At 42.2% G+C, this 15,813-nt stretch overlaps 2 pseudogenes; both read left to right on the top strand.

The window, feature by feature from the left end:
• LOC136169410 (protein DDI1 homolog 2-like) overlaps positions 1-13,325 on the top strand; it is a 56,681-nt pseudogene extending 43,356 nt beyond the window's left edge.
• LOC136169409 (regulatory solute carrier protein family 1 member 1-like) lies at positions 13,151-15,200 on the top strand (annotated as a pseudogene).
• Positions 15,201-15,813: the final 613 nt, after the last annotated feature.

The following is a 15,813-nucleotide window of genomic DNA, read 5'->3' as shown; positions in this document are numbered from 1 at the left end:
AATCATATGATTTTTACTCTTCAATTTGTTAATGTGGTATATCAAATTGACTGATTTGAATCATCTTTGTATTCATGAGATAAATCTCACATAACCATGGTATATGATTCTTTTACTGTATTGTTGAATTTTGTTTGCTAATGCTTTGTTACGGATTTTTGCATCAATGTTCATTAGAGATATTTTCTTTTCTGTGGTTTCTTTGTCTGGTTTTGTTAACAAGGTGATGCTGGTCTTATAGAACGAGTTTGGAAGTATTCCTTTCTCTTCAATTTTTGCAGATAGTTGGAGAACGATAGGTATTAACTGTTCTACATATGCTTGAGAGAACTCATCTATGAAGCCATCTGGCCCTGGACATTTTTGGGGAGGGGAGATTTTTTTTTTAGAGGGGGATGTTTTTAAACTACTAATTCAATTTCATTATTGGTAACTGGATTGTTCATATTTTCTTTCTGATTCAGTCTTGGGAGATTGCATGATTGGAGGAATTTATCCATTTCTTCTACACTGTCCATTTTATTGGTATATTGTTCATAGTAACCTCTTATGATACTTTGTTTCTCTGTGGTGATGGCTGTAACTTCTCTTTTATTTCTGATCTTATTTATCTGGGCCCTCTTTTTTTCTTGATGAGTAAGGATAAAGGTTTATCCGGGTTTTTTTATTTTTTTAATCTTTTCAAAGAACCAACCCTTAGTTTCATTGATCTTTTCTATTTTTTTAGTGTCTATTTCATTTATTTCTGCTCTGATTCTATTGTTTCTTTCCTTCTAATAACTTTGTGTATTCTTCTTCTTCTTCTAGTTCTTTTAGATGTAAGGTTAGATTGTTTGAGATTTTTTCTTATTTCTTGAGGTAGGCTTGTATTGCTATAAACTTGCCTCTTAGAACTGCTTTTACTACATCCTGTAGATTTTGGATTGCTGTGTTTTCCTATGTTCATCCATTCTTCTCTGGAGTTCCTTGAACATTTTAATAATGATTACTTGAGACCCCAATGTTCAAATCAGATCCAACTGTTATAGAGAATTACTACACTATGCTGGAGGCCCAGAATCTTAGGATTGCTAAAAATCTTAATGATTATCAGTTATATCCAAAAGATCTTGAAACCATCTCTACAGTTCCTGCTGTGGGACTACTGCTTGAATACTTTATATGCTGGTGAACTCACTATCTTCTAAGGCAGCCAAGTCATTATTTCATTTAAATATTTATTGAATGTGTTCCCTCTGGCAGGCACTAGGACTACCAGGTGACATAGGCCCAATACTTAAGAAGTTTACAGTTTACGAAAAAATTTCTCTGCTGTGTTTGTTCACTTCTCTGTTTGTTAAACAGGGCCATATACTTTCCTTCCACTGAGGGTAATCATCACTACTCTCCATTCCACAGGTTACCCAGGATTTGGGTGGATTATAAGCACAAGGCCACAGTTCTCTCTCAGACTGAATCAATCTCACCCTAATTATCCCTTGAAAAGTACATTCTAATTCCCTTGGGGCATTTAGAAGTGGCTTACACAACATTTTCCAAACCTTTTCCTCCCCAGAGGACTTTTTAGAGTCAGTCATTTATCTAGTTGCAAAATTGCTTCTCCTTGGCCTTTCCATTTTAAGTTTCCAAATTCTGCCCCTGGGTCCATTTCAAAACTTGTAATCAGATCACTCAGGGGTTGCGCTTCTGTGGCGTATCTATGTCCTTCACCATATTCATCTTGGAACAAACCCACACCAGAACCCACTTTTCATTCCAAAACTTGCCTTGTGCTCCCTATTCCAAAACCAATGCATCTGAAAAACTGCCACCCATCTCAAAGCCACCCCCTACTTTGTGTTACCAATTCAAAATACAATTTGTGTCTAGAAACTAGGGTGCTTTCAAAATTGTTTTGGAAGATATTCTACAAGATCAGTTTAAAGTCCTCAAGATTATCTTCCCTGACTACTTTCCTCCACTCCAGCACCAGCTCTCTTCATTCTCCCTCATTTAGAGTCCTAGGTCAGACCACAGATCATCTTCTCAAGTCTTTGCTCTCAACCTCATCAGAGGGAATTCCTGTCTGAGTAATGCATCAAACTTTCTGTAAAGTGGGCATTTGCAGATTGATAAGCAAAAGTTATTTCTCAATGTCCCAATTTCAACTTTCAGGGAAAGCTCATTGTGTTTCCAAGCTCCATGTTGCACTCAGTTCCTTCCACTAGGCTGTATTGTAATAATTGGCCCTGGAATGTTCTAGTGATGTGTGGGGAACCAAGCAACTAGTGCCCACTGTGTATATGATCTATACCAGCCTGCTAAGTCCTCTCCACAATCCTGGGAGACTGGCTCTACTAACTCATTGCCAAACATAAGGAAATGAGGCAGAATTAGGTCAAGTCACTTGTCTAAGACCTCCAAGCTGGCAAGTGGAAAACAAATTCACGTGTCTGATTCCAAAGCCAAAGCTTTTTCTCCTACTTTAACTAATTAACTCCCTTATATGAACGTTGGAACTATTCAGGCAAATAACCCTGGACAAGCCAATTAACCTCCTCTGAACATGAGCTTCCTTCCCAAGTGAAGAAGTTGAACTAGATGGATGTTAGAGTCCTTTTATCTCTTATGTTCTCTCTGTTCCCATTGCACTCAAGCTGGCTGATTCTGGAGGAAGAACTTATGCCAACCTCAAGCCACAGCAACAGCAGTAATATAAACACTAATCATTTATTGAGTGCTTACCCTATAACAGGTGAATGATAACTTTACTTAATCCTTCTAGTAGGTTCTACTTATCATCCTCATTTTATAGATGAGGATTACAAACAAAAGTTAGAACATGCCCAAAGTCACACAGCCAATAGAAGTAAACCCAGGGATATCTGATTTCCAAGCCCATGCTCATGGGCACACTATGCTATATTTTGAAAGAGGCCAGGGAAGCGAAGGAAGTCAGGCATTATGAGAAATGGTCTTTCAGGGCTAGAGAAATGTATACACCTGGCAGAATGATCAGAGGTAAGTCAGTTGGGATGAGGAAGGACATTCAGGACTTCAGATAATTAGTCTGTCCTAGTCTCCACCACCTTGGTTCCAGCTCTAAGCAGATGTGTTCCCTGCTTCCAGGCACAGAATGCGGCCCTGGCAGGTGCTTGCCCTGGGAGACCTTTGCTTGCTACTGAGTCTTGCTCCTAGAGGAGACTTAGACCCAAAGTCACTACACCTTTCATCTCGCTGTTGTTGTTTTTAATCTAACCTTATTACCAGGTCTGAGATTTTCTGACCTCTCTGAACTTCAGCCAAAACTGCCAGACCCCCAGCCCACATTCTATCACACCCAGTAGTTTTCTGGCGCTGCCGGAGTCTTGGTGTGCAGTAAGTAGGGCTTGCGGGTGTATGAAATCATCACCAAACATAATGGAAAAGAAAGAAAAACAGGTCTCTGAAGAATAAGCAAGTGTCCATCAGGGGGTTAGTCTAAGCTGGCCAATTATGAGGGGGCCTTGGCATTGTATGAAGGCTGCCATCGAAAGAGTCTATAGGTCCCACAGTCCCTAGGGAAGGAAGTCAAGTCAGATTTGCAAAGGCAGGTACATAGATGGCCTGGTGGAGCACAGGCATGGGCTCTGGGACCAGGTAAATCTGGATTTGGATACTACTTGGCTGGGGCTTCCCAAGTGGCGCTAGTGGTGAAGAATTCACCTGCCAATACAGGAAACCACAGAGACTCAGGTTCCACCCCTGGGTCAGGAAGATGCCCTGGAGAAGGAAATGTAACTCCACTCCAGTATTCTTGCCCGGAAAATTCCATGAACAGAGGAGCTTGGCAGGTTATAGTTCAGGGTCACAAAGGGTCAGACACAAATGAGCAGGCACACACACTATTTGCCGACTTCCCTTTTCTGGCTTCAATGTACAGCCCTAGTCAATAAAATGAGGATAACTAGAACTTCACAGAGTGGCTATAAGCATTAGAAATAATCCACACACACTAGAGAAATAGAAAGAAGGCTGGGCCTACTATGCTCATCCTGAAGGAAAACAGTATGAGAAAGGCTTTTTCTCCTGCCATGAGTACTCAAGACATCATTACCGTTTTTCATGTTGTTCTGCTTGTCTGAAAATTGGGGCGCGACCATTTGGTGAGTAAAAGCTGACAATACTCACTGGGCACTAAAATCCAGAATGAAGTAAGTCTCTGGAATAGAAAACCAGCTTCTGGAGATTGCTGGAAAACACCACTCAGATCTTCAGCAGAGGAGTCATACAGGTTTTCATATGGGGGATTTTTTAAACCTGACTTTTCCCCACTTCAACACAGAGATCTAATGATCACCTGAAGACCACTTTTATCTGAGAAAATAAAGGAATAGTTAGTCAAAAACCAGGAAAGGGAAAGGATAAATTGGCCACAATAAAAACGTAACTTGTGACGTGAGGTGGGAGGGCAACAGGCAGGATGAGAAATGAACCCACCAGTCATGCAGGTGATCATATGTCCTGGGTAAGGGTTTTGTCCCAGAAGTTTCAACAGTGCCCCCTCTAATTCTCAGAGATGTCCCAGTGTGGACAGTAAATCATTTGGTCAGCTAGTAGTCATGTGGAATCCAAAATATCACTCACACATTTATGTGATGGGAGGGGGAACCTATCTATGCTAATAAGGCTACAAAGCCCCAGGCAGACGGACACTTAGAGAAGGAACTTCCAGAACCTTGCTCTCTAAGCCTGAGTACTCTTCCTCATATTTTTACTAAGTCCCTCTGATTTCTACTTAAGCCCATTCACTAGCTGGTGAAAAGAAGAAAATAGGTGTGAGACAGGGAGGGGTGAAGCAGGGAGGATAGGAAAAAAACCCAAGGAATCATAGAATCATCAGTCAGTTGTTTTGTACCATGAAATCAAATGGGGAAATGGACTGACTGACTGTGCTTGTCTGCAGCAGGTCTTTCTGCTGCCTTCTTTCTGGAAGGCAGAAGTATTGCTTAGGGAGTGGACAGTATTAGTCAGTAGCCTGCCTTGGCCTGACTCAGTGGCCCCTTTGAACACTCCTGTTCTGGGGTTCCTGGAAGACGTCCTAAAGGAGTTCACTAGTTTCTGACCATTGCAGATTAGACCAACTGAGAATTTGATATTTGTCCAAGTTCCACTGGAAGTGAGGATGTGTATGTGTGTCTGGTGGGTGGTGTGGGTGTACCGCCCTGATCCAGGAAATGCACAAAGGCAACCCCCTCAACCCTGACCGCACCCAGCTAGCCCCCTGTGTTCTATTTTAAAAGCCTCAGCGTAGCCTGATCTGAGGTCTGTCCCGTCCATCCCCCCTTGTTTACTGGAACATTGGGTCACTGCAGTACAGCTGGAACGCAATCTCTGGGCGATTCAGCAAGGCCGAGGCAAGCCCTACCAGGCGTCATGTCATTGCACTGTTTTTCCTCCCTCCCACTGAGTTTTCTTGGAAGTTCTGAGCCAGGCTCAGCATGTATCTCCAGAGATGCATTCCAAATCCCCAGCTGCTTGCAACTCAGCAAGTCTCACTGCCCCTCCTTTTAACATCCAGGTGCCCTGAAAGGTTAGAAATGAAGAAGCTCGCACCAAAGGGTGTCCCAGACTCTTTGATGTATTTGCTACTGCCTGCTGTCACACAGAGTTCAGACACAGTGTCCCCTCTTAAAAAGCAAAGAGGAAAATCATCTTTGTCGAGATGCCTTTGTGACTTGGCAAACTTGCCTCTAATCTGTCCATCTGTCCTAGCTGAGGGGAATGGGCCAGGGTGGGGGGTGTTGCTGCTCTTTTTCCTCCTGAGTCCTGGTTTCTCGTGATTCTCCACCACCCTGAACTCCCAGTGATCTGTTGCAGTCCTCCTTATTTCCCTCCAGCTTTCCCACCCCCCCTTAATTTCTTCCCTTCAGTGTTGTCTCTTCTCCTCATGTTCACGTTATCCCTTCCTGGACTAGAGGAGATAACGGGAGGCAGGGGAAAAACAGTCAAACATATCAGTGATGTAAAAATCATATTGGTCTCATTTAGGGTGAAAATGGTACCTGTGCCTTTTAGATTTGTTCTTGCTCTTGAATTACTTATTGATTCTTTAGGACTGGGTGCTGATTCTCAAAGTGTGGTCCCTGAACCTGCAGCAGCAGCATCACCTGGGAACTTATTGCAAATGCACATTCACAGGCCCTACGCCAGACTCCCTGAATCAGTAATTCTTGGGCTAAAGTCCAGCAATCTGAGTTTTAAAAAGCCCTCCAGGTGACTGTGATGTGTGCAGAAGTCTGTGAACCACTAGGGTAGAGGATTCTCCATAGGTTTGGGGGGCAGGGAAGGTTTGCGATTTCCCTCTGCTTTTCAGATATAAGAATTGGTGTATGAGGAACAGAGCCTGTGCCATGTTCTTGAGGGCTGGCTCATGTACCTTGCCTCTCATGCTGGGGCAGGTGTGAGAGTGAATGTGAGTACTGAGAGCTGATTGTGACCCAACTGGATGCCCTCGGTGAGCTGGCTTCATGGGTCACCCATTGGACAGGGTCTGGGACTTCTTGATCTTCTGTGTCAAGCACCCCTCTAAGAGAATGTCATGCAATGGCACAGACTCATCACTCAGCCTCTCATCTGCTCTCAGGCAAAAATGACTATAGCTATAAATGGAAATTGTAGAGTTTATTCCTTTTATTCTTTTCTTGTACTAAATCAAGCAAATAACTGGAAACTTGCTCTTTCTTTCTTTCCTGCTCTCTGAAGAGCACCTAAGATTATTATGAGGATTGAGATCTCTGCATCGACACTGGCGATGTCCAACTCGGTAGCTTCTAGCCACACTGAGCAATTAAAATGTGGGTACAGTCTGAACTGGGAGGTGCTGGAAGTGTAATTATACAACATCTTGTGAAGGTATAGTACAAAAAAGTGCAAATTATTTCATTAATGATTTTTATATTGATTATATGCTCAAATTATAACACTTTGGATGTACTGGGTTATATAAAACATATTAACATTAATTTCATCTACTTATTTTTACCTTTTAAAGTGTGGCTACTGGGAAATTAAAATTAACAAATGTGGCTCATATTTGTGACTCACATTTTATTTCCAAGGGACAGCACTCACTGGTCCAGTTAGCTGGGGGCTCTGGTCAAACCCAGGATTTTGAGTAAGACTAGAGGATATGCCGACATGACTGAGTAACTTCACTTTCCCTTTTCATTTTCATCATTGGAGAAGGAAACGGCAACCCACTCCAAGGTTCTTGCCTGGAGAATCCCAGGGATGGAGGAGCCTGGTGGGCTGCCGTCTATGGGGTCGCACAGAGTCGGACACGATGGAAGTGACTTAGCAGCAGCAGCAGAGGATACGCCAGGAGCAAATACAAGGAAGCAGGTGTAAACTACAGCACATACAACGTGTTAGGTAAGGCAATGGAGCCTTAAGCGTGGCAGCTGATCTCCTGAACCATGAAGCTAGACATACTAGGGTTGTCCAGATTCTGCCACTTACTCAGTCAAGTAACTTAACCTCTCTGAATTTCAGTTTTCACAGCAACCCACTCCAGTATCCTTGCCTGGAGAATCCCAGGGACAGAGGAGCCTGGTGGGCTGCCGTTATGGGGTCGCACAGAGTCGAACACGACTGAAGCGACTTAGCAGCAGCAGCAGCATCTGTAATATGACTTGCTGGTTCTTAACTCAAAGTGCTTTGGGGAGAATTAGTGAAGACAATGACTATAAAAGCCTGAATACTATTCCCAGCTATTAATTAGTACTCAAGAAATATTAATTCTCCTTAAATAAGAAGAAATTCTATTACTAGATGGTGTCGGATACTCACTGTGAAACCTTCATTCTGGAGGGTCCTTAACATTTAGATGGATTCTCCTCTATCTGGAACGGTTTGTGTATTATCCTATTCAAAATATGAGCTTTTGTAATATGGGGTTATGGTCCCTTTTCAGTGCTTCCTCAGCTGGAAATCCACAGCTGGCTATGAACCCCTCCCTACCACCTCCTACTGTGGTACTTAAGGTCCTCGCAGTGAAAAACTGGGTTACACAGGGGATTGCTCCTGGACAAAGACCCTAGTATATTATGCTTACAAGACCTGACAGTTTATGTGGCACAGATTGGATGGACTCTGACAGCAACACTAGATGGTGTCCCCCTGAATGAGGGAAATCAATCTCTTCACTAGCAAATACAGTACTCAAGGTGAGCAAAGTCAGGGCTGGATGGAAAATGGAAAGGAAATGTTAAGAGTCTAGCTTTTAAGATTTATGAATGAGCCCCAAAAGAATAGTTCTAGTTCTTCTGTTCATAAAAATACAGATCGCCTAGTTAAGATTTTCCTAAAGAGAAGCCATAGCTCTCACAAGTTAACACAGAGGCAAGAATGAGATAGTAGGGCAAAAGACAGTTGAAAAAATAAACAACAAACAAACAAACAGAAAAAGGTGTTGCCTGGCTCTACTTTGAAAGACCCTAAGAGTGTCCAGACATACTAGCATATCTCCAGGTGCAAAATCTCTGAGATCCCAAAACACTGACACTGTGATAAAACCTGTTAACTATTTCTTAGCCATTAAAGTAAACAACAACAAAAAAACTTGGTCTTCCCTGAAAGTAATATACATTGCAATATCTAAACATTCAAGCACAAAGAGATCATCAGATACTGTCACCTATATATAGCATCACCATGGAAACCACAGCTACAAATGCTGACAACTCAAATACCACAAGTAGTGCTGATATTGACGAAATGACTATCTGACAAGGTAAGCAACTCCTAGTAAATTTCTAAATAAAGCAAGATTTTACCTTGATTTAAATGCTGATTACATTCCAGGAAAATTCTGTGTGTATAAATTAAAAATATGCAAATAATACTTTGTGTTTATTTGTAAGGTACAGTTAAGTTCTAGGTCATATAAGTTTTTCAACCATATTGATATCCAGTAAGACATTCAAAAGGTGGGGTGATTTTTTTATTGGGAAGGAATTGTCCTAGGCATTATAAGACATTACAACATCTTATCCATAACTCTGCTAAGAAAAATGCCAGTAATAATCTCTGTCCCAATTATTGGGACAATAGAGACACCTTATAAACTTCCAAAACACTTTAGAACAATAATTCTTAACCTTGGCTGCACATAGAATTACCGTAAGAGCTTTAACTTAAATACTGACACTTGGGCAGCATCTGTAGAGCCTCTGATGTGTTAATAGTTGACCAGGACCGATTCCTGGTCATTAGGGGTTTTAAAAACTGTTCAGTTGATTTTATGCAGTAGCCAAGGCTGAGAACCATGCCGTAAGGGAGCTTCTGCCCTTTTGAGCATCATTGCCTTAGCTGAGTCAGATTACCAGAACATTGACCTGACAGGTTTTCTTTCTGCCTCATGGAGCTATTTCCCGTCAGATAGAGCTCAAGGGCCTCCTAACCTAGAAAAACCCCTCTAATTATAAAATGAGATGGCAGGTATATGGGTCTAGGCTTGAAAAGTCAGACTTACTTTCAAGAAATCCCAAGACTTGGGTAAATGATCAATCACTTGCTTTTGAATTTAGAACGAACAGAACACAGTTTAACTAAATAAAAAGTCAACCAGTGACTGATTATTTAGGATATAAACTTGTAGTATATTGTGACCAGGCACCTTCTGGAACTCCTAGTCGTCCCTTGTTAGGATTTACTTGGGCCTTTGTAAGAAAAGTTAATTTATAGTCATTCTTCAGTTGTCTACTGAACCCTTAAGTTAGGAATGGCAGATACATTTATCTCCAGTGATAACTGTAAACATATCAGAGTTTTCTGCCTGGAGAGGACTTCAAAGCCTGATCTAGGTTAATTGAAGAGTGCTGTGATGGGGTGGTTAGTGATACCTGTCATAAGCACAGGAAGGGGAGAGGAAAGGAAGTGTCCCAATCCTCCCGTAAGCCCTAGGGGAGCAGGCATATTTCTCAAAATTAACAGGTGACTTTTTCAGTCCTGATCAACTTTTGGAAACTGACTGGATTTTATTATGATCATCACTGTCATCATCCAGTGAGTTTCCTTTTACTGAGGTATAGTTATGCACTGCCCATTTATTGCCTCATTAATCCTTACAACAACTCTACAAGCTAGGCATTTTCATCACAATCTGAGATCCCACAGCTCATGGGAGGAACTAATCATCTAACCCGTGGTTGCCTAATTCTCATGTCCCACAGTACAATACACAATCTGGAGCAAAATGTGGCCTCAGACCATCCTCCAAAGCTCTGATGTTCTTTATCCTGCATCCACATCCCTAGTATTCTTGCTCAAATGATACAAGATTCAACAAATACCAAATGAAAATACACTACTTATTTCTCAGTACTTTCCCATTATTTCCTGGTATTGCATCCTGTCCATGTACTTAACCAAAAAGTTTAAAAACATAGAGCAGGGATGCTTGTGTTAATAAACTTTGCTTTGTGTTTTTCGTTTGTTGAAAATCTTTTAAAGATTTTCCTTTTTCTGCAAGTCCAGTGTAATAGACGGAATCCAGCTCATTGCCATAACTCAACACCTAAAAGGGTGTTAGCACATGATAGACATTTAATAATTTAAAATGAATTAATCAATGCAGTTGACATTTTTGTCAACAGCAAATAATTAATTTTGATGAAATTAAAATGTTTAATTTTGATGACATGCAATTTATCAATTTTTCCTTTTCTTTTTTTTTCAGTTGAATTAAAAAAAATTATTTTTAAGTTTTATTTGTTTATTTAGTTTTTGGTCTCACAGCTTGTGGGATCTTAATTCTCCCACCAGGGATAGAACCAGGAAACTCAGCAGTGAGAGTGCTGAGCCCTAACCTCTGAACTGCCAGAGAATTCCCCTTTCATGGTTTCTTTTTTGTGTGCTAAATCGAATAAATTTTGGCCTTACCTAATTTTGGTCACAAAATTTCTCTATGCTTTCTTGTAGAAGTTGTATGTATAATATAAGTTTTATAGTATTAGCTTTTACATTTAGGTCTATGATACATTTAATTGACACTGTTTTTTATAATGAAGATTTGTGCAGAGGTTAGGGTCAGCTCTCTAAATGCATCTTCAGCTGCCCTGCAATGAAGAAGAAGGTGAAAGAGTTGATAAGATTATGGTTGGTTACAGGGACTTTCATGGCGGTGCAGTGGTTTAGACTAGCAGCCCTTTCCAACGCAGGGGGTGTGGGTTGAATTTCCGGTCAAGTAGCTAAGATTCCACAGGCCTCCTGGCCATAAAACCAAAACCTAAAGCAGAAGCAATACTGTTGCAAATTCAATAAAGACTTAAAAGAAAAAAAGGTTGCTTAAAAACGGGGGTCGGTGGGGGAGTATGGATATAACACTTCCAGTCTTAAAATATGGTCTAAAGGCTGTTGTTCCAGGATAATCTCTCATGGCAATGTCATAGTTATCATTTCAGTCTTTCCCCTAAGAAGGGGTGCTCCCCTCTTTTTCTTCCAACTCTCTCCCCTCTCTTCTACCGTCAAGAAACATAAAACTCTACTGTCTGTTTCAGAAGAGCAACGTCAAAAACGAGAAAAGGAAGTATGAGTTAATACTTTCCACCCTTCATCTGCTTAACCAGATAACAGCCCTGAGCAGCAGTCTCAAACGGCTTCACAGGCGGGTGGTGGCGACCCGGCTCGCCAAGGGAGTCACCGAGCGACGGTAAGGGAGCGGAGCAACTAGCGGGCGAGCGGGCGCCTGGGCCGCTGCCTGCAGCCCCAGCCTGGCCCCGCCGCCGCCGCCCCGACGCCCAGCCGAGGCAGCGCCGGGCAGAGCCGGGTCGGCCAGGGCCAGGCTGCTCACCGTGTACAGCGTGCGGAGGGCCTTCCTCGAGGTGACACTTTCCCTCCCGGTCGCCGCCGACTTGCAGCTGCACACCTCCCACGCGCTGTGCGGGCTTGAAGCCGACTTTCTTGCAGCTGAGAGACAGACCGTCTCCGCTGAAAGACCTCACAGACCACCGCGGGCCATGTGCTGCTTAAGGCTCATAAGATGGCGGCGCTGGGATTTTACGGCAGAAGGAGAAAGCAGACCCTCGACCTCTGGCGCAGTTCTCAAACTTACCCCAACAGACTCCGCTGTCTATCAAAACGCTTTCTTCAAAGGAATACAACTGGATACTTACAGTCAACAGTACTTCCTAAAGTGAGAGGTGTGGAGAGAGAAGTGGGTATGGGGAGGTATGCTAACAGCCATTTTATTTTGAGGTACTTATTTTTTTATAGTCTATTTTACTTAGATGTATGAAAGACTCACCTCTTAATATAAAATCAACCTTCAAGGAAAAAACAAAACCGCAAAACCCCCAAATTCCCACAGCCAGCTACAAGGAGCCCAGATGTCCCACTCATCTCTTGGAGAAATAACTTCAGGCCTTGAGCAATCCAGACTTGCTCTGAGACATATTGCTTGCCAACCCCCTCTGAGCTGTCTTTGCTGAAGGACACAATCCACCCCTGGCAGATTCTCTGCTCAGAGGCCGTGAAATTTTCTAGGGTCCTGATGGAGCCATGAGGAGAGAGCAAGAAAGGATTGGTCTCTTTTCTCTGGACCCTTATAATCTTGAAACTCAGGCAGAAATAGAAGATACAAGGTAATAGACCATTGAGGAAAACATGGCAATAGCTATGGAAGAGGCTCTGGAAAGTCTGGGCTGAGTAATGTTGCTTTGTATTAACTGCGAAGTGAATGGACATCCTGTGAAAGTGTTTGTTGACTCAGGTGCCCAGATGATTATTATGAACCAAGCTCGTGCAGAAATCTGTAATACAATGAGGCTGGTGGACTATTGGTGGGCAGGGATGGCACAGGAATGGGCTCCCAGAAGATTCTTGGAAGGGTACAACTAGTTCAGGTTCAAAAGGAAGTAGATTTCCTGGCTTGTTCCTTCTCTGTACTTGAGGAAGAGCCTGTAGATGTGCTTCCAGGACTGGCATGCTGAAATGGCATCAATGTTCCATTGACCTCAAGAAAAATGTACTCATGATGAGCACCACAGGCTCACAGACCATCTTCCTTCCTGAGGGAGAGTTACCAGAGTGTACCCAATTGGCATATGGGGCCAGGTAAGAGGCCAAAGGAGATTGCAGACCAAGAAGCCCTTCAGAAATCCGTACAAGATGCAGAATGTCAGAAGCCATAATGCATATATATAGTATGTGTGTACTGCAGCTGGAGTGGACCCCAGACCAGAGGAAAAAAGCAGTAAAGGAGCTAACTCACTGGGAATATCATCATCACCAATTTCAAATGCTTTTAACCATCAAGCCCATCTTTCCTGACAGAAACTCGTGACTGGTAATTCTTAAGTCTTAGTGATTCTATCTGCTTCAGTATGCTCCCGCTCCCCCCATCAAGCCCAGTGACCCAGACAGCATTGAACCTAAAGTTGTGAAGACATTGAAGGCCTCAGCTAAATTCCAGATTACTTTCAGAAATGAAAGAACATCTTCCTCTACAGGACCTTTCTGATTGTGCTTCTTCAGCAGACAGTGCTCCGGCAAACCAGAGTACAGCTATTCCTTTGCAGAATTCACTCAAAGAAGCCATTGGTGCAGATGAACTAGAGAAATCTGCCGAAAGAAGCATGTGTGTGGTCACTCATTCAGTTGTGTTCGACTTTTTGTGACCCCATGGACTGTAGCCCACCATGCTCCTCTGTCCACTGGATTATCCCATCAGGATACTGGAGTGGGGTTGCCATTTCCTCCTCCAGGTGATCTTCCAGACCTAGATATCGAATCCGCATCTCCTGCAGATTCTTTACCCAGAGCCACCTGGGAAACTGAAAGGAACACCCAGGGCCTCAAATCTCATCTCCACACAAGACAGAAAGCTAGTTTATCTGTCACAACTATTAGGAAGCAGGAACTACAGAGGCTTATAGATTAAAATGATTGGCATCCAGAATATCAGTACCTGAGTCAAGTAAATAGCCTTCAACAACATGAAGATCCAGGGAATGAACAGCATGAGGGTACATGACAAAATGCTTCACATGATGGAGAACATCTTTGTAACACTGAAGACCTTGAACTTCTTGAAGAAAGGTAACAGAATCAACAAGAAGTGGTTGATTGGAAACTACAGTGAAAAGAGACAGGCTAAGAGAAAAATTTTCTACCTTCAGGTAGAATTTGAGCAGCAGGATGCTTTGGCTCCTCAAATTCAAAAACTTTTATGTAAATGGATACAGTAAAAAAATCCCTAGTTTCTGTGTTTAATTTAGCAGGCAATCAGAATACTAATGTCAAGAACATTGGTGTATCTGATCTCACCTTAGATAGTCCCTTGATGGAAGTAGAAATGTAACCCTTCCTTTGAAATTTTGAGTAAGTCCATTTCCATCCAGGATGTACAGCTTCTGGAAAATAATGTTGAAATGTCTGGAACAAATGAATATAAGTCTCTTTAAGTCTCTGTGGCAGTTAGCCCTCTGTGGAGTCAACAGAGGAATCTTGCTTATCTATAACAGCAGCCTTAAAGGAAGTTCATGAATTTTTGGTCTTTTGTAGTAAACCAGCTACATCTGAAGATGTTATCTGTCAATCAGAGACAGTAACTGAGGGCCAGACAGGTATTAAATACCTTTCCCAAAGATGGTCCCCAAGTGAGCATTTTATAGCTACCCAGAGTGAACGGTGTTCACAAGTCTCCTTTCATTAGGCCATATCTGTGAAGACAGAAGAATTAACAGATACTTCAGCTGGAGTAGAAGATGTAGAAAATATTAACTTCAGGGGTCCAGGTGATGACCTGGTAACTGATAAGGAAGGTGTCCCCAAGTCTAGGGAATCGATAAATGAGAGCAGTCCTGTCACTCTAACCTCAGCTAAAATATCTAATCAACTACACTGCACCTTCGATATAGAAATTTCACCCAGACTTTTAGCAAGTGAGGAGGATGCCCTCAATCAAACTTCTGAGCAAACTGAGTCCAGAGTCCATTTTCTCTGAGACCAGAGAAAATGTTCTGAAGCTGCAGAGCCACTTCTGAAATTTGAACCTCCTCCCAACCATCCATCACGTCCCTCCTTTCTTGCACCATTAATTTTTCCTGCTGCAGACATTGACCAGATTCTCTGTGCTGGCTATCTTTTGCAGGAAGTTCTTGGTGCTTTGCACTGTAATGGTGGAAATGCAGACTTTGCACTTCTGTTTGCTGTCAAAGAGCATTGTAGTTCCTGCATAACCTTGGAAAAGTGAGCTAGACATTACTTCATTCCCTTAAAAAAGCTATAACACTCACATCCATGCTCACTGTTTATACAGTATATATAAAACCAGCAAACAGAATGTTGAGCCAGATTTTTGAAAAGATTTTTTTTTTGGCCAAAGTACTCTATGATTTCTTGTCTTATGAATTTGTCTATTTTATTTGTTAAAATTTGGGTCTTCAAAAATGTATTGGCACTTATGTGCATACAAAAGCTTTTTATTATCATTAAGATGATATATTTTGGAATCAAATTGATGGTATTATATATTGTCCTTTGCAGGTTAGCACTGTGGTAAAGAATCTGGCTGCCAGTGCAGGAGACACAAGCGATGCAGGTTCAATCCCTGGTTCAGGAAGATTCCTCTGGAGAAGGAAATGGCAACCCACTCCAGTATGCTTGCCTGGAGAATTCCATGGGCCATGGAGCCTGGCAAGTTACAGTCCATAGCGTTGCAAAGAGTCAGACATGACTGAACACACACACACACACACACACACACACACACACACACACATATGTAGCATAAAAAGTAAAAATAAAATAAACCCTACCTTGTCTGAAAAATAATCTTGTACCCAGTGCTCA

This window comes from Muntiacus reevesi, chromosome 5 (assembly GCF_963930625.1).
Source record: "Muntiacus reevesi chromosome 5, mMunRee1.1, whole genome shotgun sequence".
Lineage (NCBI taxonomy): Eukaryota > Metazoa > Chordata > Mammalia > Artiodactyla > Cervidae > Muntiacus > Muntiacus reevesi.
The sequence above is the reverse complement of the archived record's forward strand: the minus strand, read 5'-3'. Positions and strand labels throughout refer to the sequence as shown.